This window comes from Haliotis asinina, chromosome 8 (assembly GCF_037392515.1).
Source record: "Haliotis asinina isolate JCU_RB_2024 chromosome 8, JCU_Hal_asi_v2, whole genome shotgun sequence".
NCBI lineage: Eukaryota > Metazoa > Mollusca > Gastropoda > Lepetellida > Haliotidae > Haliotis > Haliotis asinina.
Window position 1 is genome coordinate 61,203,601 of NC_090287.1, and position 23,016 is coordinate 61,226,616.

Sequence of the window (23,016 nt, forward strand, 5' to 3'; positions counted from 1 at the left end):
TTCCCGAGCGTGGGAAAGATTGTAAGTGATCTCTTCGAGTTTAATGACCATAGTTATTCTATTACTATGGACTACTTCTCTGACTATTTCGAGGTAGACAGCTTGAGTGGTAAGAACTCAACAGAGGTTATCGAGAAACTCAGTGCTCATTGTGCGAGACATGACATACCAAACCAAATAATTACAGATAATGAGCCCCTTTTCAACTCGGATGCATTCGCCAGGTTTGCCTCCAGATATGGATTTCAGCATCAAACCTCTTCTAATAGATACCCACAATCAAATGGCAAGGTTGAGAGCGCGTTAAAGACTGTTAAGAGACTCTAACAAAAATCAAAACTCGCTCATTCAGACGCATACCTTGCATTGCTGGACTGGAGAAATGTACCGTCAGAAGGTATTGGCACATCACCAGTACAAAGAACAGAACGAAAACTCGCCTACCAACAGCTGAGACCTTGTTCAGACCAAGTATAGCTGATACCATCACTGAGAAGCTTGTTGCCAGACAGAAAAAAACAGACCAAGTACTACAATAGGTCAGCTCATTCAGTGCCTTTGCTGAAAGAAGGTGATGTCGTACGGATCAAACCATATAACAGATACCAACATTGGCAAAATAGTGAATGAAGAAGTTGGTGAAAGATCCAACCAATTGAAAACAGCTGATGGAAGGATTTTGAGGAGAAACAGAAAACACTTGAGGCAGTCGGGAGAACCTGCACCCGAGCCAGCTTAAGATGAGAGTCCACCAGTTGACCTTTGTCCAAAACAAACTGAAACGCAGGTTATTCATCCAAAGTTACCTCAGAAAAGGGAGAGACATGCCATAGCTCAGATACAACGTTGTCCAGTGGATGCGAAGACCAACCAGTAGTCGATGTTAGAGGTCAGAGTGCTGCAAGAACCTCAAGTGGACGACAAGTTACAGTTCAATCAATATTCAAATACTTTGTACAGTTTTGTAAGTTGAACCTTAAGTTGTCTATTCTTCATATTTCCTGGAACACTTAAAGTGGTAATATTTCAGATACCCAAAGCTGAAAAGCTGTTTAGTTGTGTTAAGGCAGTGTGTTTTTGAGAGACTTTAAGTTAATGTTGTACAACTGGCTTAATGTCTTTATTTAAATGTTTATTGTAAAGACCATATCTTTAATGAGAAAGATGTGACTTTACTGATAAACAATTAATTCTCCCCTCATTGGCGATAATGAAGGCTTCCATCAAGGGACGCAACTGGTAATGTAACGGCTCTGGGATTAAAGATCGATGGTCAAGTATCGTGTTCTTATTCAGCTAAGAGGCTACAAAACAACTTGCTTTACGAAAAAGCGTTTCATTCACAGCCGTTATGCTTCTACGATACGTATATTTTGCTTTAAAAATGACTAGCGTGTTTTGTTTCACACTCTGGTCCAAATCACGGCCTTGAGTGAGAGTTCATTTCACTACGAGTTATCCTTATAAGGAACATCAACAAGCGTTTTCCATTCAGTCAATAAGCAGGTGCGTGACCTCATGAGCTATTCATTCACAACCTTGACCTTCCCAAAGTGACATTGTCTTCATGTACAGTGTGTTTAGACTTGATCAATGTCTCTCACATTAGAAGAGGTATACCCAAAAGGTGTAGAGTTCAAAATACCATGTATTTCGACGAAAACAGTATTGAGTCCAGCTTCAGTCACACGCTGCTCTTTAAGCATACAACCCTCAATAGAAACTTCCACGACCTGATCTGATGCTCCCAAACACCGCCAAAGAGTGGGGAGTTTGTACCCAACTTTGGTCTTACAGGACTAGGAACGGTTTGCCTCGCCACGAGGAAAATCTCCGGAAACCCACAAGAAATGTATCAGTATTGAGATGACATGTAGTTATCGCATCCGGACCCTGAAGACAAGGCTGCATGGCACAACTGTTTTATTTACTGCTATATGACAAGCAGGGGTTGCTGACGAGTTAATGCTCGGGATTTAAGAAAGAATTGTCGTCAACCAGCGCACTTTCAATACCCAACTCTTATCACCCAAGGGTCTCAAATTAATTTTATTAATTGTGACAGTGTTGAGCAGATGGCAAAATTTGATTTTAAATTTGTTTCGTGTTGTGTATAAATAGTTTTCTCAATTGGTTATCAGACATCAAAAATTCTATTTAATGTCACAAAAATGTTTTAGGTATCATAAAATACCTTTTAGATACTATAAATCAAATTTCTGATGATAACTCTTTTTCCATATGGATACTTATTTCGTGACACCATAAAACTGGATGTTTGTGACATCAGTTAATCATCATTTGATATAATGAAATAGAAGGTTACTTTACTGATCAAAAACGTTAATAAACTTATCCACTTTCAATTCAAAACAATATTACATGTAATAGAGCACACTTGTACCAGTTCAGTGTATAGTTTAGAATTGCAGAATCGGAAAATCCAATCCAATTTACAGGTTGTTCAACTTGACCTGATCAAGGGAATACCAATGCATTGCGTGACCACATCACAACTGGTTAGGTTTCTTATTGTGAAAGAGTGCACCTTTGTCAGTTGATTGTCCACATGTCCAAACAGCCGAGGCAAGGTCGCCGTGTAACATTATTTTTACTGAGTAATATCCAGTTGAATGAGCTGGTCTAAAATTCTGGACTGGTTAGTATCCTAACTTGCGCAACAGGACGGAACCCAATCGGCAGGAAACCGTTCAGACGAGACTTGTGTAATCAATGTTATAATCAGAGTTATCTCTGTTAACTCTAAAGAGAGATATATTACTTTTTTTCTATGAGTTGAATATCACCAGTAAAATCGGTGAAGTGACTGGGCATACAATCATGATATTTGAAATCAAAGGAATCTAGGCATGGTGCTGGCTCTTGCACTGAAATCACCATCAAGTAGTACCCGGTGCAATGATCCACAGATTGGTCACCTTGACCTGATCAAGTGAATAGCAATACAATGCGTGGCCGTGTCACAACTGGTTGGGTCTATTATTGTGAAGGGGTGCACCTTTGTCAGTTGATTGTCAACATTTCCAAACAGCCGAGACATGGTCGTCGTTTGTGTCGTCAGTGTCGAGAAATCATCAGTAATGTCCTGTCTTTAAACATGAACCTAAAGATGGTGTTTCCACTGATAATTGAACTGAGTGAAGGGGGTGAGAGTGAATCTGCTTGTGAATGTAAATGACGTCTGCGATGTAACGTTAGTAAACCTAACTGGAGAGCATATGACAGTATGAACAGTTTAATGACAACATGAAATGATTGGTTTTTTAAGAAAAGTTCTTTTTCGGAAGAAGTTTAGTGACGAATCCATGTATATATGCATCCCGCGAACGCAACGTTCTTTTTCTTCCCCCCTTTGCTTCGAGTTTAATGAAGTTAACTCGACCTGCCGTTTGTGTCAACTGACCTACTTGGTCATTCATGTGTGCAGTAGCTCAGGTCAAGCTGTACAAACTATAAAAGCGCCTGATAGCTTTCCTGGAATCTAGCGAAGGATTGGTTACCGAGAAATCGGTTCGAGAGGCGTGATCAACAACTGTAGGGCGAGTGCTTAACGTTGAGCGTACATTAGCGTGAGTGAGTGAGTTTAGTTTAGGCGGTGTGTAAATAATCGAATCTGGACCAGACAATCGAGTGACCAACAACATGAGCATCGATTTGCGCAATGGGGAACCGATGACATGTGTCAACCAAGTCAGCGAGCCTGACCACCCGATCCCGTTAGTCGCCTCTTACGACAAGCATAATCGCCTTTTATGGCAAGCATGGGTTGCTGAAGGCCTATTCTACCCCGGGACCTTCACGGGTTGCCTACATTAGCAGACAGGGAGGTAGACACACAGGTGTCAATAAAACAGACATTGAGTTATGTCAGTGACAGAGACAGCTTGTCACAATCAACATATTTTCCTATGTTTCCATAGACATGTATTTAAACGTTTCAGTTTTCAAGCTGAGCAATTTTTAGCTATGAAATTAGTATTTCTTATGCAACACTTGCTTGAAAACTTGGTTTGCAAATCTCCATGTATGGGACCATTGTATATTTACATAGGCGTTCGACTCTGATTTATTTGGAAGTATGACCTACATATATAAGACACAGGAAGGTGTGACAGTAAAATGGCGGCCCGACTCGCCTCGGCTCGTTTTCGGCCTGACAAACGCATTTGTCGCTTTGATCGTTGAAAAAACTACCGCGCGAACCTAAATCACTGCGCATGCGCTATGCGCACAGCCTAACATGGCTGGTTTAATCCAATTTTTCCCCAAAACGCTGGGAGAAACGTATTCAGTAGTTTGAACTGCAATTCCGCGAGGCTTTTTTCAGTGTGTTATTTTTCAACTTTGTAAGTTGCATTTGCATATTTGATAATTGTTTCTGTAAGTACATACCTAAAAATAACAGAAACAAAGTTGCGTCTTTTTTAAACATAATTAATTATTACTCTTAATTAGCTATTAACCGATGTGGTCAGTCCATTGTGGTTTTATCTAACGTTGCAGAAGGGAATCTAACAGATATTTTTTGTCACAGTTAACTGGGACAGTTATCGCCAATTCAGAATTTCTGATGCCATTCGTGAAATAATTATCCTAAAATAATCTCGAATAATTGATTGTGTGACTAGCTGGGTGTTTGCTTTAAGGTAGATTTGTAGGAATGAAACAATTAGTGACTTTTGTGAACTTGAACTTGCTACTATAATAGGTCGCAGGACATGTACCCGACTAAGTTTAAAAAAAGCATTGGTTCACAGCTTATCTTTCATTTTGTCTTTTAAGTTACTTAACGTGAAGATTCTCATTTTCCGCCCTTTGTTGTCAAATTCTGTGAGGAAAGCTACCGGAACTATAAATAACCGGAACTGCGCACGTGTGATCCTGATGTATTGACGATAACTGTTTGGCAGCCAGTAAGGAATTGGGAGATAAACCTACTGTTTTTGGAAATTAGATGAATTGATAGTCTCTAAATTTCATGCTCAACTATGTCGTGATGAAAAATGAAAAGATAAAGTGGAGACAATTAGCAACCTTGGCGAACTTCAAAGTTGCAATCAAAGAAGTGGGTACAACATTCCCAACAAGAACAAAAGATTTTACATTTTCATGCAATTTTCTTACAAGTTTGAAAATGCCACCCTTAATATTGCCAATATATATAAAGCTCCATTATGTAAAGCTGAATCAAAGACGGATTTTAAATGTGTGAATTCAGGGCAAAGTATGCCTTTCTGGAAGCCAGGTATTTATTTATTTCTTCATTTATTTATTACAGTGTCTAAGGAAAAATAATATTTTTTTGTGGTTAGACAACGTGTGTTGCCCAGTTTGTTAGCCTATTGCAAATAATCTTAGGAAATATCTTCCAAACACTTCATAAAGTGTAAATGGTCTGTAACAACCTGGATCATTAGGATTTCCTTCTTTATATTGGAAGTATAACACCCAGCGTCCACTCTTTGGACTCGCCTGCATGGAGAATTAGGCGATGCAAGAATCAATCATTTACGAAATTCACAAAGTAATCGTCTCGTTGCTGCACGTGCGGCACGTCACCCGTTGTATTACCAGTCATGACAAATCTACTACATGCAACATAGACCAAACAGGACTGGAAACAACTCTCATAGGTGTTTGGTGTGGTCATGGGAGGCAACACTATAAGTAGCTTCCGCAGCTCAGAGACTGCCCCTGTGTATCAAACATATCATTTAATCGTTGATGTATATCCGTTCTCTTGAAAATTGAAGAGCAGTCACATCATCCTTTGCCATAGACACTTTGCAGACCATCTCGAACTCCAGAGTATGTGTATTGCACTGGCAGATCATGGACCATAACTACAGCAAATCTTGATTTCAACCCCAGGACCAGTGATTCCCAGGATTCCAGTCTACGCTAGACTTATCAGTTGCTTCCCCTTTCAATGTTCAGAGTGACAGTCTGAGAAAAGTAATATCCTTACATCCCGGTCATAAAGGGGGCACAACTCTACATGGCAACACATGTCCTGGTTTGTCTTTGCAACATCCAAGTCTTTGAAAGCCAATTTGAAGCCAAACAAAGCTGACGTTTTTAGTGGATAACAACTTTATCCTCATAAATATAAAATGTAATCCATCAAAACTTTCGTGAAAACACTAAACAACCCTATTTTTAATTTGTTTTTATTTTCAAAAGTCGAAATTGCATCAGTATTACTTTGTGTTGGCAGTGTGTAAACCATCAACACTTGACGAATGGCTGACAGCATGAGCATTAGTGTACAAGTGGGATCTAGTGACATGGAAAAATCAAGTCCACATCAGCTGCCTTATGACATGCTTCTGAGACCCTAACCTGAGGATAATAGATATCAGCTTCAGAACATTCACATGAGATGCTGATACAACCATAAAAGACACGTTTGAGTGCAAGTCTCCATGTAATCAAAATACAATAAAAAATAAACCCACAAATGTCATGACAATAATTTACTGAACCTTCCATAACATAAAATAAAAAACCTCACATTGATTACATGTCAGACCTAACTACTTGTCAGATCAGTTTACTTTGTATAGTAACGACAAAAACAATTCTTGCATTTCAGCTTACACTTCAGCTTACATTTTCTCTTGGAAAACTTTTCTCTAGTTTCTTGCCTTGGGATTAAGGATTAATAACTGCTCAGTCAGCCTTGCAAAACTTTTCAAAACTGCATCAAACCAAACAAGCACCTGTAACCTGTGTCAGATGGTAGTTGTAGTATAACTACTACTTCATACAGTTCTGGGTCAAATCTGTTTCAAAGAAATGTCTTATGGGGGTTTTAAAACCGACCACACCATAACAGACAAGATGGCTACATAGGCTTTTGTTACGGTTAAGAATTTGCCGTGACAAAAGGAGGTGTAAGAAATCCCTGTGAACCATCAAAACAGAAGAAAGACAAGTTTAAAGCATCAAATATTGTATTATTACTAAGCAAAGAGAGCAAGGTATACAAAGTCAGAATTCAACTTTACAATGCCGATTTCAAACACAAAAATCCAAGGCAATGGGTCACAAAACATGTAGTCAACTCACCAAAGTCTTAGCACGAGAGAGAAACAGTTAGCTAGCCTTTATATATAGCTCCAGAACTTGTGTTTATATGTTTTGCAAAGGGAGGTAACTCTAAAGTACTGCCTTAGAGGCGTGCCGCTTAAATAATTCTCTGTAGAAAATGTGACCCACAATAACTAACCCTAAAACTCTAAATTTTGTGACCCAGTTACAATTACAGCAGTATTAGTGACATGACGTGACATGGCAGGCACCTGACAAGTGATTGTCAGACCAGGCCTTCAGTGCCCTCTAGCAGTACTGCGCATGTATGGGAATAGGGCCACATATGCCGGTCAGCCATTCTTCGAACAACTCTTGATCTATGTTCATCACCAGGAACTGGCACAGAACATGGTACGCCTGGGAAACAATAAACAGTAAATTGTTGGAGGTGAGAAGTAAAAGGAGTGAAATGTTGCTGTTAAGAAACACAAAATCAAAAGTAAGCAAGGTTTTAGTCCTACCAAGTGAAAGAGAGAATGCTTCAGTTTAGCATGCGTGCCGCATGAGTAAAAATATCATGTTTTTCAGAGCTGACGTCATTGATGTTACATAATTAATTCACTTCAACAGAAATGTTGAACATGATCAAGATGACCTTAATTACCCTTGATATACTGAAGAGACAGAACTTTCCACCTAGTTCATACTTAGAATTACGTGTATTAACTGTACCTGTAGGTCTGCATAGGTAGACCTACCTATTTTAAATGACTTTGTGTATTTGAACTAGAGAAAGAGTGTGTGAAAATGGTCAAAGTAACCTAACCGTGTTCGAATTGCAGGAAACTTGCAACAAGCAAGACATATTTGAAAAAAAAGAACTTTCCATAGTCTCTTTAAAAGGTCAGACGATCGGACTGTTATCATTCCCTCTCAGCGAAGTGCATTATTCTGGAACACGCCAACATGCTACGCCTTGGAGGTACAGGCATGCTTCATCTGGGACCTCGCAGCGTGATGCTGCTCATCAATTCAACGTCCATGGACACATCATTTGGTGCTTATGCTGGTGTTTTTAGGAAAAGAACCAAGTTAGTCACCGTTCCTGCAGTGGTCAGTCACAGTAGCAGCTCCACATTAAGACCAGTTCTAGGGGACTGATCACTCATGTAGTGCCCAGTCAGCTTTTATGTTTGTTGTCGTACTGAGCGTATTGTCGTCACCAAATATTAACTTAGTTTGAAAAATGACAAAAACTTTTGAACAACAAATATAATGTTCGGGAGGCATTTTGCAAGCGCACTTGTCAACTGACAAAGTGTCAAACAGTTCATTCGAGATTTTCCTGGCTGCTGTCCGAGTCAATGATTGCATGACGCCTACGTTTCGGTGCTGGTGAAGTCTTGGCTGGGACAATGTTTACAGCTATGTTGCCATCCTTCAAAGAACCGTAACCACGGCCGTCAATCTGGACACGATCGCCGATAGATGGGCGTGACGCCATGTTTGTTTACAGTGTGAAAGTAGTCCCTAAAATTTGCATATGACCTCTCTAATTTGCATAGGTATCCGTATATATGGCCCGAACGGATACCGAAAATATCCGTTGGCTTTATCCTGTGGAAAACATTACCCATTGTATGATAAATGATAAAATATAATAGAAAGAAAAGACTTGTCACATTTCTTTGATATATTTCTAGTCTATTGATATATTTGCTTCAGACTCCGTATGACAGACTATGCAGGTACCATCTTTTAACATATTTAGGTATGACGCGGCCGGGTATTGAATCCGCGACCTCGCGTTCTACAGGCGGACGCTCTAACCACTACACCACGGAGGCAGTCCGTTCTTTATATGTGATTTCAGTGTTCGCTACAGTTATGTATGTTGATTTCACTTAGAGTTACAGAATTCACAAAGTAATCGTGTCGCTGCTGCACGCGCAGTACGACGTACACTCGTTGCCTCACCAGCTGCTGCTGTTTACGTTCTGACAAATCTACATACAAACTTGACCAAACAGTATTAGAAACAAACTCATTGGCGTTTGGGGTGACCAAGGGAGGCAACTCTATAAACCGCTTGCCACCGCGCAGACTAATGGGCCACGTGACCCCAAAAGTGTGTATCAAACATAATATTTAATCTATAATGCATATCCTTTCAACTGAAAATTAATATCATGCACGTCATGTCGCGTCATATTTAGATAATTTGCAGATCCTAGAGTATGGGTATGATCGTGACAAAGGATCACAGTGGCTCTGTTGCGTTGTGATTAGCGAATTATAAGACTTCTTATTATTATGAGACTTCTAATTGTTATCATCACAACTAGAGCAAATCTTGATTTCAATCCCAGGACCAGCGATTCCTTGGATCTCAGTGTATGTTCGACTCATCAGTTGTTGTCTCTTTCAATGCGCGATGTGACAGTCTGAGCGGGCAAACACCCTTACATCCTGCTCATAAAGGGGGCATAACTTCACATGGCAACACATGTCCTGCTATGTCTTTGTCACATCCAAGTCTTTGAAAGGAAATTTGGAAAACGAAAAATACTGACTTTCTTAGAGGATAACAACTTCTTTATCCTAATAAAGAATGGCGGCAGTCCGTGAAATCAGCACTTGACGAATGGTTGACAGCATGAGCATTGATATGTGCAAGGGGGATATAATGACATCTATAAACCAAATCAGTGAACCTGACCACATGATCCCATCAGTGTCCTTATGACAAGCATCTGAAAACACTAACCTGGATCCTCTAGAGGGCAGTCGGTATCAGCTTCTGAACATTCACTTCAGATACTGATGCTATACAATCAGAAAAGACACATTAAAAAGCAAGTGAATGCTAGCCTCTTTCTCTATGTAATCAGTGAAAACAACACAGATACAATAAGAAGAATTTATTGAATCTTGCCAGCAGGTAAAATGAAAAACTCACATTGAATAGATGTCAGAGCTGTTTGTTTGTCAGATCAGTTTGCTTTATCTAATATCATCACAAACAATTAATGCACTTCAGCTTACATTTTCCCATAGAAAGCTTTTCTCTGATTCTTGCCTTGGGATCACAACTGCTTAATCAGTTCATGTACAACTTTTCAGACTGTGTCAAACAAACATGCATAACTATGTCATCAGCGCCTGATGGTATTCTGTGAACAAATGGTTATTTATCATTAATGTAAAATGTTAAGGAATTTGGGTTTTTCTATGTGAAATGTCTACTGGAGCTTTAAATACCATTAATTCCATACTACTATTTCATATAGTTACGGGTCCAATCTGAAATGAGTCAGCTGTTTTTTAACCTACCAAAGCATAACAGACAAGAGAACTACGTAGGCTGTAACTTGGACATAAATGTTGTTCAGATATTTAGTTATACAGATATTCAATCCCTTCAAATTGTGTCCAGATTCAAGAAACCACGTCACCACCACCTATAAACGTTTAGGCAAAAGAATATTGCGTTGTGCAACGTAAATCTAAAAAGAACAAAGTAAGAGTGTGCACAAGTACATGTGGCGTGATATGGTAGGTCACGTACGTCATATGTGACTATCACACCAGGTTTTCAGTGCCATGTAGCAAGCCTGTGCCTGTGATTCATTGGCACGACATTTGCTCTGCAGCCAGCGCTTGAAACGATTTCGATCTTGGTTCATCTCCAAGAACTTGCCCAGAACATTGCGCGCCTGGAAAACAGTAAATTGTTGGAGGTGAGAGGTGAAAAGGAATGAAATGTTGCTATCAAGTTACAGATTATAAACACTAAGTCAGATCCTATCAACTGAAAGAGAGCATACTTCAGTTTGGCATCTCCAAGAACTTGCCAAGAACATTGCAAGCCGTGAAAACAATAAACAGTAATTTGTTGGAGGTGAGAGGTAAAAAGAGTGCAATGTTGCTGCCAAGTAACAGATTATCAACACTAAGCCAGGTTTCAGTCATACCAGGTGAAAGAGAGCATTCTTCAGTTTAGTATGCATACCCACATGAGTAAATATATAATGCTTTTCTCATCATAGAATACTGAATACTTGTCAGTATTCAACGGAAAGGTTGAACATGATCAAGATGACTTTAATTACCCTTGATGTATTGAAGAGACAGAACGTTCCACCTTGTTCATACTCATACATGTATTAACTGTACCTGTAGGTCTACATAGGTAGCTATTGTAAATACACGTGTCACAGGTTAATGTGACATGGATATTCTGTATGATCTGGTAAACGACGCTATCTGTATAACATGATAGGTGTTAAGGTTAAAGTGAATGTGGTCAGTGAATGAAGCTGTGTATTGCATATTGTCATTAGCAGACACATAGGCAGGTAGACACTTATGTCAGTAAAACAAACATTGAGTTTTTGTCTGTGACAATCAACATATTTTTTCAACTTTTCCACAGACATGTATTAAAACATTTAAGTTTTCAAGCTGAGCAATTTTTTTAACAATGAAATGAGTATTTCTAATGCTACACTCTCTCGAAAGCTTGGTTTTCAAATCTGCAACCGTGTATGGGACCAGTGTATTTTATTACTGCAGGCCCGAGATGCTTGTTATCAAAAGAAACATCTCTTGTTCTCCAACTTTGAGCACAGAGAAAATCCTTGAAAGCATCACTTGTTGTGTTGTTACGAGTCGCCTTCCCGGTTCAAGCCGCAAGAACCTAATCACTGTGCATGTTTTATGGGCGCCGCGCAGCTCAGCTGTTGAAACCACTTTTCAAGTCAGCACTTGGTTAAAATTAGTGAATCGTTTGAACTCCAATTGTGCGGGTCTTCTTTTTTTCATGGCGTTATTTTGCAAATTCATAAGTTCGTTTTTGTCAGTAGACTGACATTCTTTTCATAAATGTCATTTATATTTGGTTTTTCAGTCTACTGAAATGTAAGACATCGTAAAGTGTATTCTCACCTTTGGAAACCCCGCCTCCCTGAGTTCGTAACCAAGAGATCTCCCTATTCCTGGTAGGTCAGTTACAGGCTTCTGTCCCATTGGTTCTGACACAAAGTCCCGGTGTTTTTGAGTTGCCATCCCTCCAGATGCTGTAGAAGACATCTTTCTTGTTGAGATGACGTTCACTCGTAAACAACAACCATTGTTTAAAATTGTCATTCCTTCTTGAAAACCGAAATGATAACTTTCATGTTCGTTTTCTTATTTCTATTTTTATCTTTCTATTGTTCCGAGAAATGCAGATGCTCTATTTTGTGGCCAGTAATCATAACGTCTTGGATACGACAAACCGGTGACTGATATTGTGAGCAATGATCAACAGTGTTGGAGTATGATACCACAGAGAACTATGAACAACTACAACAAACTCGGGTTGCTGGAGACCTATTCCAACACCACAATCCCACAAGGGTAAAATATTATCCAATACGACACTCGGCATCACTCGCCCTTCCAAATGACCATTGGACTAGTCTTTCTCATACTCCAGGAATCATGCTATTTAGCCCAATCAATTATGCCTAATTTTTCCATTTGTTTTTTTGGGAGTGGGGTCAACAGAAAACAAAAATGACCCATTTGGTAGGGGAAAACATAAGGATAATTATCATCTTTCGAGCAGTTTGGGGAACAGACCACCCCCAAGACAAGAATATGACTACTGGGTATCGCTAATCATTTGTAAAAATAATCCGCCGTAGTTCATCAACCTAATCTATAATACCCTTTAAAATTTTAGAATGCTAAAGAGTACATTTTCAGTGCCTTAATCTTACTGTATTAATGCTTGTGATATGACGGTATGTTCAGGGTGATAAGGTAGATATGTAATTTCGTTGTCGCTGGACATATACTTTTAGAAAGGCATGGAAACTTCATCGGAGTCTGTAACCGTATCAGTATGTTGTTTGTACAGTAAGCGCCCTTGAAAGATGATTGGTTTCTGACGTAAAGCTTGCATGTGTACAAGTTTCCTTTTCAAACAAAAAAATCCGACTGTGTGATCCAAGGCGATTGTCTTAATGGTCTACAGTGATTTATTGACATTCTTTAAAAATTTCAGCCATGCACGTGAATGGGGCTACTGTATTGAAAATGAGCACTCCAATCTATAGTAAAATGGTAGTGCATTCATAAGATGTCTTTGAAAAGTTTGTGAACGGATACACTTCTTGTCCAAAGTGAGAGTTCAGGTTCCCCTACATTTTGTGAAGACAGCATTTTGGAGAACGGATTATAATTTCGGACGTGTTGGTCTGTTGATGATTCTAAGCTTCCAGTCAAACGTAGACAACGATCCACTGTAATTCATCAATCTAATCTAAAAAAAAACCTTTTAGAATTTAGAAAAATAAAGATGGAAATTCAATACTGTGATATTTCCGCGATGATATAGTAGATGTGTGTTTTTGTTATAACTGTCCCCATGACGTCGTACTGATCATAGTTGGGATATGGATTGTAATTTCCAACGTGTTGGCCTGTTAAGGATTTTAGTCCCAGGCAATATAACAGTTAGAAACGCGTCATACACTGTTTAGAACTCTTTGGTCAGGACAACCTGTAGTTTACATTGCCATTCATTAAAATTCCGCCCCAAATACTTTATATATTCATTTGAATATTTTGTAATACCAAGAGGATTTATCAAAATTTTATCTCATTATCCGCCTAGCATGTCTGACGTTTCGCACATGTAGAGAATGAGATCGATATAAACGGGTGATTAGCTTCTGATAACGTTTAAGGTGTGAGAAATGCGAAACAGGGGAGGAATACAAGGAAATATTCACCCGAATATTTTGGGTTGTTATATAATCAGTGGCTCGTGATGTTGCAACATTTGAATTTGACTGGCTTCCAGGTCTGCAGCATGCCACACTATTTAGTCAAATCTTTGAAAGAACTGGGAGATTATTAGCCTAACAGCACTAACTTGCACGGACTTTGTGAGAAATACATGTTCCTAGTGCTAACTGATTGTTTATTGTCCTATTATCATATCTTACCTTTTACTTGGTTTGGTGGCGCAAAGACGTATGTGTACAAGCACACAGCCGGGTCCTTGGGTAAGTAACGAAGGTATTGCGCATGCTCAAGATGAAATTAAACATGAGAAAGCGGGTGCATGGTTGGGTAGAGTCTCCGAGCTATAGTAATTCAGATATCTCAATAACATAGGTTATGTGGTATGTAAAAATTCCCGTTTGGACTTTGACTACAGTGCTGACATGTTTACTGTAACTTTGACCAGGAGTAAACAAGTTCCGTCAAGCTTGAACAAGTGCTTATGATGTCAATGTGACCCCCTTGTTTCATAACAGCCTGGTATAATATATTGAATACAGTCACACCTCCCCGTTTCGTTGAAATGCAATTCACATCAGTGCTTTCTCTATACATCCGGCATAGCTTACCTGGAAAGAACTCAACCCAACACAATAACGAGAAAGCGTTCGATTCAAAACATTGTGCTTCATCCCAGAAGCCGAAAAGAAACTTAGAGTTTCATTTTCCCCTCCTTTCTGAACCTCCATTTATAGAGGTAACTGAACACAATATAACCACACATAATTTTTTTTACAACTATAAGTAAGTAAATATATTAAATTAGGAAAATTAACATTATTTTTACGTTTTTTACATTTTTTTACTGCATACCTTCCAAGTGTTTTAAACGTCACGGACGTATTTCTTGTTGAACAGTCTGTTGTGGATATTCCTCATTTAACTATTGTCTATATTGTTCCATTTTATTTTATTTAGAAAGGAGAGCACACAAGAATTTCTGAACAATGTGAGGGCACCCACCGAACTGGAGACCTGAACTACTGCTGACGAATAAGCCAGGAAGAAGTGTGTGAAATGGTTTCTAAAGTAATATATTCTAGTTCAGTCTAGTTCAACGCATTATTGATTGAATATCTGCCTGCTCCTCTGTAAGTAACTGTAGAATGTTGTCACTGTTGGCAGTATTGTTGATGTATTTCACAATGCAAGCTCAAAAAGTGAGTTGGCATAGTTTTACTGTATGTGTATATATTTTCACGTATATAATATACTGTATGCGCGATGAATCTGCGGAGTCAAAAACATCATTGACGCTTCTAAAAAGAACAAACGGTGCCTTAGATCTTGAAACAAACTTTTATTAAAAATAAAATATTCTTCACAATTATCAGTTGTGTTTTTTAAAGTTTCACAGAATACCTCTTTATTACATTATTATAAAAGGTGTATTATTTTGTGTAATTACACGCCATTCCGTTGCAATAGCTAGTGCACCATATTAAGTAAAAACTATAGAAACGTGTGCTTTTTGTGTGAGATTTTCAATAGTGGTTTAAAGAAATTGAAACTGTTTGATTTTCTCTGGCAAAATAAAACGAAACATAGCAAAACTAATGAATGAGTGAGTCCATATTTAACGTCACATCGGCAATATTTCATCTTTATCGTGACGAGAACATTTAACACTGAAAAGAAATATATGTCTACTATAAAATTCTGTCGACGAAGGACAGTAAAACAGCTAGAATATCACAATTATAAGTAAAACTAGAGTGAAAAATTAAAATTAATATCACTATTTGGACAAAACATTATAAAACAGGCTATAGATCTCCAACAACAGAAGGTAGATCACCATACTAGGGACCATAGGGACTTACAGTACCTTTGCTACCTGCATGGACCCTTGTTGGATTTACACCATCCCTTCACCCGCTGCAGAGTGTATGAAATGGTAACTAAAATTAAAATAACATGAATACTACGATTAAAAACATGGTACACTTAAATTTACATCAAATGCTTTGGGACTTACGTACCCTCTCAGGAAGACAATAATTTTACAATACTTCCACCCCCTTTGAGGGTACAGCCACTAACAATTGTAGTAACTAATCTAAACTACCAATCATTAAAATACATCTATCTACAGAATCACATTGCTCAAAATTCAACCATGAAATCAATTTCCTATAAAAAAAACCAATGATTAAATGAGAACTAACAGATCCTTGACAGTTTGAAATATTTATCCCTTGTAATGGAGAATTCAACACAGTTAAGCAGGATACGCTTGGCAGTGACTCTCTCATCACAAGGGATACAAAACGGATGATCCTCACCTTTCAACGGGTATTCATGTGTATATCTTGTATGGCCAATATTGCATCGTCTCATGATGACAAATCTGGACTGACAACCCAGGAAGGTATAACCAATGTTGGGTTTTATTTCATGTAGTTTGTTGAATGCCTACTTGAGTGTCCCACTTCTTCTGCATCATATCACGGGTGTATGATCTGATCCTAGCTTTGTAGTCAGAATAAGGAATAAGAAGTGGTGTCACAGATTTGCTGAGTGCTGCCTTAGCAGCAAGATCTGCCATTGTATTCCCAGAAATGCCAACGTGGCTGGGTAACCAACAAAGGACGATGTCGTATTGGCCAGTAGCAAGATCATTGTACAATTCCATAATTTCTATCAAAAGTGGATGTTTGCAAGACAGATTTTTAATCGAATGAAGACAAGAAAGTAAGTCTGAATACTTTATGTATTGACTATGTTTAGGATGCCTTTGAATATATTTAAGAGCAGTTAATATGGCGTTTGCTTCCGCTGTGAAAATAGAGCTGCTATCCGGTGGTCTAGAAGATATTGTTCCGGATATTGCTTCTGCGCCACCGTCCTCGGCCCCGCCAGGGAATATGAATTTGTAATTGATATATTCGTTTTTTAATTGATGATATTCTTGTTTGTATTGCAAGTCATTTGTTTCTGATTTTTTAAAATCATGTTAATGTTAGGTCAACTTGCGGCCTGACCAATTGCCAAGGAGGAGAAGAAAGAAGACGGGAAGGCCATATACTTTCCAGCTCAATGTCGGCAGAAGAAATAAATGGTTTAATTCTGTGCCCTAGAGACGGAACAAGAGAAAACTTTTTGTTAAACAAATCCTCATAAAGCGGATTGGGCACACCGTTATAGGAAGGGTTACATTCATTAGAATATAATTTAGTAATGTATTGTAAAGACAATTTTAAACGACGTTGTGTAAGAGATGGTTCATCGGCCTCGACTGTCAATAGGTGAAGTTCCGAACGACCCAAAACAAAGTCTTAAGCCTTGGTGGTGGACAGAATCGAGAAGTTTAAGGTTGCTTTTGCAGGTTGTACCATATACGATGGAACCATAATCGAGTTTTGAACGGACCAGTAATCGATATAGGTATAAGAGGGTAGTTTGATCCCGTCCCCACTTTGAGTTAGAAACAACTTTCAACAAATCTAGTGCCTTCAGGCATTAAGGAATTTAATGTGCTGTAAGAAGGTCAAATGAGAATCGAACATTAAACCCAAGAACATGGCCTCCTTTACAACTTTGATGGGAGTGCCATTTAAAGATAGTTCAGGGTCCTTATACAGCTTCAGACACTAAATGTGGTCTTCAAAACCAGCTACACATTTAACATTGTATTCGGGCAAGTGGGGTTTAAACGTTAACCTTGATAAATCTAATAGTGTTGTTTTTAGGAGGGGAGGTAGACTTATAGGTAGAGATGTATGTACTTTAAAGGTAGTAACTTCAAAATAGTCACTAGCTATAAGTATCTTGGTTTTCTGTTCACCTGCAATGTTAGCTTCGGCAAGTCATTATCAGATCTGTCCTTACGTGGCAAAAAAGCATTAATGGTATTAAATGGCAAGCTTAGAAACATTGGTGCGTTATCACCGGATATCTTTTTTCAAAATATTTGATAGTCAAATACAATCAATACTATTATATATGCTATATTATATGCTTCAGAAATTTGGGGCTATAAAAATATGAATGTATTGAGAAAATACATCTTTCTGCTTGTAAATTATACTTAAACGTTGGATCTGAGAAACCTAACGCAGTGGTGTATGGTGAATGTGGCCGTTATCCCATTTTTGTAAACGCAGCTTCCCGTTGTCTAAACTACTGGATTAAAATAACAACTATGCATAAAGATCGAATTCCAAGGAAAGCCTATGCAATGTTACTTAAGCTTGATAACTTAGGTTATAAGACATGGGCATCAAAAATACGGTATTTGCTGTTTTGTTATTGTGTAAGTTTTATCATAATATTTAAAACGCGTTTAGTGGATATTTTTAAACAAAACTGGAGATCTGATCTTGACAACAGTACATGTTATGTTTTGTACAGAGAATTCAAAACCTTATTAAACCCTGAAAAATACTTATTTGAAATTGCACACTGCACATTACAAATTAATTAAATATTTAGTTAGATTATTAAGGTTGATAAATTTAATGAAGGACGATGGTATAGAATTAACACAAATCTGAGAAAATGTCCTGTCTGTTCGGGAGGCCTAGAGGACGAATACCATTTCACTATCATTTGTCCAAGATATGATGATACGTCGTAAATATTTACCCCGTAACCTCATTGCGAACATGTCTAACTTTAAGAATCTACTTTTGACAAATAACGTACATAGTTTGAAAATGCTCAGTCTATATAAAATGCACTCATATGAACGCAGATGTAAGTTATTACACGACTGATTATATTAATCACCACATCACATATTTGTATCATATCATACGCTTATAGATTTTACCCTTATTAAACCACATTGTAAGTTCAGAGTATGTGTATATATGTATGCGGATAGGCGTGTATACATATATGTTATTTGAGTTGTATGTTGAAACCGTATGTATATGGGCCCGATGGTCTTTCTACAGAAATACAGTTTTGATTGATTGATTGATTGATTGATACAGCTTATATTTTCTACAAAGTGTATACAATTAGTTTTGGACTTAGAAAATTTAAAGACGTTGTCAAGACACCATCGTTGGAAAGTGATCACTTCCACAAAAGTCATTGTGGAATGACCATTCAAACTCATTGAGTGCAGTAGAGTCTGCAAGAGATAAATCCAGAGAAGAGTAGGTACCGGTTGCAGGATGCAGATAAGTACTGGAACCATCATTGTATATACACAGATCATTACTGGAAAAAAAATCTTCCAGTGTTTTACCCTTAGTGATAGTACTGGTACCACCCCAGAGTGGATTATGGCCATTAAGATCACCTATTATAATGCAGGGTTTCGGAAGTTCATCATAGAGCGCTTGAAGATCAGACAGGTGAAGTGTGAAAGAAGGCGGAATATACAGCAAACATATTGCAAATGCAATATAAAGTGTGGGTCTCACTGCAACGGCTTGAAGATTAGTTTTAAGTGTTATCTGGCTATGAATAACATTTTGCTTAACAAAGATTGAAGATCTGCAAGTGGCCATGTCACCTGGAGGTGAGAAAGAATGATATGCATCAAACTGACGTAGATTAAAATTGTCTGTCTGTTTCAAATCAGTTTCCAGCAGACAAACTACTGATGGTGCTAGGTCTTGAACTAAAAATGTAACTCATTAAAATTTGTGTTTAATCCTCTACAGTTCCACTGTACTATATTTCTGGAATACATTATCGTTTGGGTGGGTTGATTGGGGATCTACTCCGGGTTTCCTTTGAGGGCCATAATCTATGTGCCCTAGGATGGATGTGATCAGATGCATCCATTTCCTCAAGGGATACAAACTTTTTAAACAATTTGATTTTATTATCTGACCCCTTTGGTGCAGGATTTGATTTCGAAGTTTCTGGCCTTGTCTTCAATTTCGATTTTACAGTTTGTTTATCGTTTCTATCAGACTGTGGAGTTGTAGTTAAAGGGGATACGATCTTTTTGCGTAGACTGAGCTGTATCTGTCTGAGGAGACTGTTCTGAGATAGACTGTGGAACATCAGGAGAGACAGACTGAGGAATATCTGAATTTACCCATGTCAGGTCAGTCTTACATGAGATTGACGAAGTTAGTGCTGGCGTAGTTGTTCCTTTTGATAAGATTTCAGATGTTTTTGTGACAGAGGCGTATGTTTCAGTGTACAATCTAGATTTTTTGCTTCAGCAAACTGACAGTCTCATTGTTGTTCCGTTTTGTGAAACGTTTAACGAAAGATACTCCTTGATCTTTCATCTCGGACAGTATATCGAGCTCAGTCATGTCTGCTAGAAGACGCTCATGGTCTAGAACTATACCTTTGCTTGTATTCAGTGTTCTGTGAGCAGAAACTAATACCGGGACTCCGACAAACATATCAGTTGATAACTGGTTGGTAGCTTGTTGTTTTCTGCCACATTCAATCAGTAGCGATCCTGATCGAAAGTGTTTGATATCTTTCACCTCACCTGCAATGCCAGAGATACCTTTTGAAATTGCAAATGGATTTAATTTTAAAGGAGTCTTCTCAAGGGTCTCGATAACCAAAAACCGTGGCCAATAATCAATTTGTATAAAGGGTCGTTGCTGATCATCATTTTCCAGCTGACGTTTGGTTGTTTTTGTTTGGGGTTTGGTAATCCATGATTGTTGGTATATTGGTTCGTCATCCGAGTTCCCCACCCACCCTGGAGTATCACAAGGACAATACTAAGGCAAGCGGGCCTCCAGCTTGCAGCACCAAGGATACCCGTATGATATACTCAAGCAGAAAAAATAAAAGATTAATAATTCCACCAGACTGGCCCATGAGCCACCGCCTTCTGGGCATAGGACTCTAGGCAAAATAATTATATGACATACCATACAATATGAAAATGGTTGAAATTGTTCTTTACCTTTCTCAATTATCAAAATTATTTCCCATGCGCAGGGCATGGCTTGACCAGCCGATTGATAGAATCGGACCAATTCTACCACCCGTCTTGGTGAAGTAAGGGCCAAAGTGGTGTGTTGAGCAAAGGGAACACTGTTCACCCACGGCAAACAGGTTGCCAATTTGGTCGCCTCTTACGACCAGTAATAGGGTGCTGTGGACACATTCTGCCCCGGGTCCACACGGGAGAAGAGCATTTAGCGTTACCCAGCACCCACCACGAGGAGGTGGCTCTTCATGGGTGCCATATTAGATATTAGAAATGTTCATAATTATCTCTAAATCGAATGTTGCATATTGATGGTTCACTTATTGATACTTATACTATTTACGTCAGTTGTGATCAATATTATTGCCTGATCAATATTATTTGTGGATTATATGTAATGGAAGTGAAGACAGTTGACTATTTATCATTTAACATGACATTATGCTGATACAAGATTCACACCATGCAATGTTGAGGAAGATGATCTAGTGATATCAACAAATCGATACATACATTTGAACGTTTTTCAAAGATGATCTCGAATGATATCTTCTTTGTTTCTCAGACGTCACAAATTGTTTAATGTCACAAAATGAATTTTAGGTATCATAAAATACATTTTAGATGCTATAAGTACAATTTCAGATCATCTGTATTTCATGACATCGATACTTATTTCGTGACGTCATTAAACTGATATAAATTTATGATTATTACTATTGATATAAGAACACAGAAGGTTTTACAAGAATGATAGTTGGGAATACGTGGGGGTTGTATGTGTAAAGGTTGTCAAGAAACCTTCGCATAGAGCATGGGGTGTTGTGTACTTTGTTCGTTCGGCTGCAGTTTAACATGAACACCCTACTTAGTCACGTTATACTGACTTCGAGGAGACCAGTCCTTGTTGTACCCATTCATGCCGAGCGCGAGGCAGGGACCAACAAGTATCGTATTTTTAACGGGTTTTTTTCTTTTGGTACGCCGGGGATTGAGGGCGGGATTGCTCTCCGGGAGGTCGCCCTAATCACTACACCACGCAGAGAGACGGTCACGTCTCCATAGATGGCTTCAGAGACTTACGTTATTATTGTCTGCTGACTTCAGTGTTAGAGCTACGTACTTCACGAAGAAGGGGTTTCTAAAGTCTGTTTGATTCAAAAAAGGACCGTTGAATTGCAAATTTTATCATTTTACAAAACTGCCAAATAAATAGAAATCGTGCACATGTTTTTCCACAGACTCCATCCTCCTCCTCACTAAATCCTGTATAACGTTTCCTTTCTGGGGAGACAACATTTTCGAACAGATCCACGGTTTGCCCATGTGATCGCTTCTTTTCCCCAGTTCTTACTGAAATATACATGACCCATTATGAAGGAAAAACCCTCATCCATCCTCTCTGCTTGTATAGGCAGCTGGATGAGACCTTTGTTATCATAAGGAAAGACCACGTCACTACTCCAGCACCTCAACACCCAACATCCCCAAATCAATTTCACTATGGAGACAGAAAACGACAACAAACTCCCCTTCTTAGACGGCCTTGTATTCAGAGACCCAGCAACAATAACCGCAGTCTACAGAAAACCCACCTAGTCAGACAAGCACACTCATTTCAACTCTAACCACCCACCTAAAACCAAATCTTGTGTGATCTCAACCCTGACAAGATTCATCGTGAACATTTGCTCCAGATGACCTAGAACATGATCTCAGCCCCTTACAGCATGTCTTCACCAAATGCAACCAGTAAGCATCTAACATAGTCAATGCGACCATCTCCACGCTCCTGGACAAACCCAAATCAGGGAGCCTATATAGAGAGGGAAAAGAAACTCCTCGAAAACCCGTTGAACGTATGACTCGCCTCGTCACGTGACCAGTGTAGGCAATATGGCTACAGCTTAGTATTTAAGATTGAGCCCGGTCTATTTTCAACAGCTGATTACATTCGCTGAGTGTTGTAACAACTGAAAAGCTATATGTAGAAGATAGGTTAACTATTTCGTCACTTCAGTTTTAGTCAAATAATTGAGTGTCAGTATTGGGACAGTAGATTTGTAGTTAAGTTTCAAATCTTTATGTTATTGTTCACTGGCTTCCATTCTCGATTCACCGCGAAGATAGACTACATTTAGTCGATAAAAACCTCTTTCACACATTTGTTCAATTTTTAGAAGGAAAACATACCTTTAGTTGGAAGGTATTGGCAAGTAGTAGTGATACTTTTATGACTTTAAAAATTATTG

General features: G+C 38.6%; 1 protein-coding gene and 1 long non-coding RNA gene across 2 annotated transcripts in view; one reads left to right on the top strand and one right to left on the bottom strand.

Moving 5' to 3' along the window:
• Nucleotides 1-23,016, top strand: part of LOC137294674 (alpha-soluble NSF attachment protein-like) — a 282,044-nt gene that overhangs the window by 181,018 nt on the left and 78,010 nt on the right. The gene's annotated exons all lie outside the window — the stretch shown is intronic.
• LOC137294170 (uncharacterized) lies at nt 9,963-14,146 on the bottom strand. Its single transcript, XR_010957511.1, has 3 exons — nt 14,055-14,146; nt 12,004-12,134; nt 9,963-10,772 (listed from the first exon to the last, which is right to left on the bottom strand). It is a non-coding gene; the product is annotated as an uncharacterized lncRNA (long non-coding RNA).